This window comes from Otolemur garnettii, unplaced genomic scaffold (genome assembly GCF_000181295.1).
Source record: "Otolemur garnettii isolate 467f Iridium unplaced genomic scaffold, OtoGar3 scaffold00022, whole genome shotgun sequence".
NCBI classification, from domain to species: domain Eukaryota; kingdom Metazoa; phylum Chordata; class Mammalia; order Primates; family Galagidae; genus Otolemur; species Otolemur garnettii.
Genome location: NW_003852417.1, coordinates 17,125,616 through 17,130,012, shown reverse-complemented (window position 1 = coordinate 17,130,012; position 4,397 = coordinate 17,125,616). Strand labels below are relative to the sequence as shown.

General features: G+C 46.1%; 1 pseudogene; it reads right to left on the bottom strand.

Annotated features, from left to right (window-relative positions):
* Nucleotides 1-2,763: 2,763 nt before the first annotated feature.
* LOC100946715 lies at nucleotides 2,764-3,381 on the bottom strand (annotated as a pseudogene).
* Between the last annotated feature and the right edge of the window lie 1,016 nt (nucleotides 3,382-4,397).

Genomic DNA, 4,397 nt, shown 5'->3' with positions numbered 1-4,397 from the left:
AAAAAAAAAATAAATAAATAAAATAATTCCATTTTTTTGCGCCTGTAGCTCAGTGGTTAGGGAGCTAGCCACATACACTGGGGCTGGCAGGTTCAAATCTGGCCCAGGCCTGCTAAACAACAGTGACAACTATAACAAAAAAATAGCCAGGCATTGTGGCGGGCACCTGTAGTCCCAGCTACTTGGGAGACTGACGCAAGAGAATTGCTTAAGCCCAAGAGTTTGAGGTTGCTGTGAGCTGAGATGCCCCAGCATTCTACTGAGGGCGATATAGTGAGCCTCTGTCTCAAAAAGAAAAAAAATTCCATTTTAAAAGGAAAACAATGAGCAGTGCCTGTGGCTCAGTAGCGCACCGGCCCCATATACCAAGTGTGGCATGTTCAAACCCAGCCCCAGCCAAACTGCAACAACAACAAAAAAGAAAACAGCCAGGCATTGTGACAGGTGCCTGTAGTCCCAGCTATTCAGAAGGCTGAAACAAGAGAATCACTTAAGCCCAGGAGTTGGAGGTTGCTGTGAGTTGTGCCGCAACAGCACTCTACCGAAGGTCTCTAAAAAAATAAATAAATAAATAAATAAAAGGAAAACAAAACAAACTTATTATTTGCAGCTTATTGCCTTGTGAATGTCAGTAATTTATTTTTCGATAACATTACAAATAACAGAAAATCTTAAAATAATTCCAGCCCCACTCCTCTAGACTGAGCAGACACAACACAAGGAGTGTTTTGACCTGGTGAGTGGGATGGGCTTTTCTTGTCTCTTTCTTTTTTTTTTGAAACAGAGTGTCACTTTCTTGCCCTCAGTAGAGTGCTGTGGCATCACAGCTCAGCAACCTTCAGCTCTTGGGCTTAGGTGATTCTCCTGCCTCAGCCCTGCCCCACCCCCTACCCCACCGAGTAGCTGGGACTACAGGCACCCCCCACAACGCCTGGCTATTTTTCTGTTGCAGTTTGACCGGGGCTGGGTTTGAACCCGCCACACTCGGTATATGGGGCCAGTGCCCTACCCACTGAGCCACAGGTGCCACCCAACTTTCTATTTTTATACTTTTTTAAACTCCAGAATATTATAAGGTTATAACTAGAATGATTTTGTACAGTTGAATCAAAGTTATAAGTGTGCCCATTTCTTTCTTTCTTTCTCTTTTTATTTATTTATTTATTTATTTATTTTTGAGACAGTCTCAGTCTGTGCCCTGGGTAGAGTGCTGTGGCATCTTAGCTCACAGCCACCTCAAACTCTTAGGCTCAGGCAATTGATCCTCTTGCTGGTTACTTTTTCTATTTTTAGTAGAGACGGGGTCTCATTCTTACTTAGGCTCATTTAGAAATCCTGAGCCCAAGTGATGCATCCACCTCAGCCTCCCAGAGTGCTAGAATCACAGCATGAGCCACTGAGCCCAGCCTTTTTTTCTCTTTTAGAGACAAGGTCTCACTCTATCACCCAGGCTGGAATGCAGTGATATAGTCATAGCTCACTGCAGCCCTGATCTCCTGGCCACAAACTTCTCACTGCTCAGGACTATGGGCATACGCCACTATACCTGGTTAATTTTTAGTTTTTGTAGAGACAGGTTCTCATATGTTACCCAGGCTAGTTTTGAACTCCTGTCCTCAAAAGATCCTCCTGCTGTGGCGTCTAAAAGTATGGAGATTACAGGCATGAGTCACCACACCCAGCCTTTCTTTGCCTCATTTTTTTTTTTTTTGAGACAAAGTGTCACTCTGTTGCCCTGTGTAGAGTGCCATGTCATCCTCATAGCTCACAGCAACCTCAAACTCTTGGGCTCGGGCTATCCTCTTGCCTCAGCCTCCTGAGTAGCTGGGAATACAAGCATTCACCACCATGCCTGGCTAATTTTTGTCTTTTTTTTTTTTGGAGACAGAGCCTCAAGCTATCCTCCTGGGTACAGTGCCGGGGCTTCACAGCTCACAGTAACCTCCAACTCCTGGGCTCAAGTGAGTCTCCTGCCCCAGCCTCCCAAGTAGCTGGGAACACAGGCGCCCACCACAACGCCCGGCTATTTTTTGGTTGCAGCCATCATTGTTATTTGGCGGGTCTGGGCTGGATTCGAACCTGCCACCTTAGGTGTATGTGGCTGGCACCTTAGCTACTTGAGCCACAGGTGCCGAGCCTTTTGTCTTTTTTGTAGAGAAAGAATCTCACTCTTGCTCAGGCTAGTTTCTAACTCCTGGCCTCAAGCAATCCCAAAATGCTAGGATTACAGGCGGGAGCTACTGTGCCCAGTCCAATTGTACCATGGTTTCAAAAAGGCAATCTCAACTATGACTAAGTGAAAAGGAGTAGAGCAAACTGCAAAGTTATATAATTAATGTTGACAATAAAAACCAAAGAAAATCCTGTAGCAGATACACCTTGTATGTTCTCACAGACCACTTTGTTTTCACTACTGATAGTCTCTTTACTTTGAGGGCTCAGGTTAGCATGTTTAGGGACACTAGAAATCCATCCTCGATCCTGAGAAAATGCTGCAAGAACGTCTGCTTAGTTCTCCCCTTTCCTCATTGTGGATTTTCCAGGAGGAAGTAGGGGCTGGCGGGATCCTGTAGTCCATTCAACAGATCCTGAGTGCCTTTGGCACCGCGGCTGCTGTTCCAGGTGCTGAAGACCCAGCAGTGATTCAGAAAGAGTCCCTGCCCACATGAAGCCTCCGTCCTAATAGAGACAGGCAGTAAACAAATAAATAAACATATTTTTTGTCCTAAATTGTTTATTAGGTTATGAATTTTGCAAATATTACTAAAATTTGTGGTAACGGTGGAGCTGGAGAGTATTGGGCCTTCTCCAAGCTGCACAGCGGGAACCACCAATAGTGTGGTGGAACTTAGGGCCCTTTCCAAGGCCACGGCTCTTCCGGCCTGCAGATGTCAGCCCACGCATCTCCCTGTGCTTGTGGACTGGTCTGGTGATCCACTGGGTGTCAGGATTTCTTCTGATAGCTTTATGGAATGGATCAATGAGGATAACCTCAAAAAATTGTATGTCGAATCTTCACCAACTCAGTAAGAATTCAGGACTTAGAGCTCCCCAGTGGCGTCCAGCTCACTCCTCAGCAACAGACTGAAGGCTTTGAGCAAACTTTAGCTGGTTAACACCATGATGCACAGGCTTGCCATAGGTTGCACCCTTAGGAACTGGGTGTTTGCGGCCACCACGGCGCACACGAATCCTGTATATGGCATATCCTTGCTTAGCCTTGTATCCCAGTCTGCGCGCTTTATCCGGCCAGCTGGGGCAGGGAGCCGTGTGGAGCATACAGAGCTGGCGGTACTGCCAGCAGCAGACCCTCAGAAGAAAGCGCATCACATCAGCCTGCTTTGTCCTCCACAGCTCCTGGATGTACTCGTATGCACCCATCTTGGCTCACCTGATGGCTGCCGCCAGACCGAAAAGTAAATAAGCATATTGTAATATGTCTGATGGTGGTAGGCAGTACAGACAAGGGGGAAAAAGCCAGGTGAAAAAGATAGAGAATTCAGGGCTGGGGGATGCTGCTCCTGTCTCATGTTGCATGGCCAAGGAAGGCCTCCACGCTAAGAGACATTCAGGATCATTTGAGCCCAGCAGTTGGAGGTTGCTGTGAGCTAGGCTGACACCATGGTACTCTAGCCTGGGGCAACAGAGTGAGATGTCTCCAAAAGAAAAAAAAAAGACATTTGACCAGAGACCAGAAGGAAATGAGAGTGTGAGCCATTCTGCTTCATGGTGAATGAGTGTCTCAAACGGAAGGACAGCAAGTACAAAGGCCCTGAGGCAGAGCATGCCTGGCCTGTTTGAGTCAGAGTGGGAACAGAAGCAATAGGTTACATTTTAAGGACTTCCATTTCTATCTTATTCTCCCAAATGAGATAGAAGCTTCTAGTCCGCCGTGTTGAGAGCTGGGGGCAAGGCAGGAGGCAGACCTGTTAACACACGACGGTGTATACACTTATGTATGGTTCTTTATACATCAAAAATAAGAACAAAAAAAGACAAAAATGATGTCTAAGTGACCGATTTGTCCCTCAGATTGTCTTTACCTGCTCGAGAGCTAATCTATATATTCAAAATTATACTGATGCTGCAATTCTGCATGCCTGTGGCAGAGGAGGGGAGCTCAGGTTAGCTGCTCTGTGGGATCACCTGGCTTAAAGCATGAGTTTGAAGCTTGATCAAATCTCACTCATGCTTTCTTTCATTCATTCATTTAACGATATTTATTTGGCACCTACCATGTGCCAGGAACAATTAGGCACACGGGATTTTTATTCTGGCTTTCAGAGAGCTTGATCCCCAGCTGACATAAACACCTGGCTTTCTGTTTCTTATCCTTATTTTTACATGGTCACCAGCCATGTCACACACCTGTTAATATTATTTCTCCCAGCGGTTTT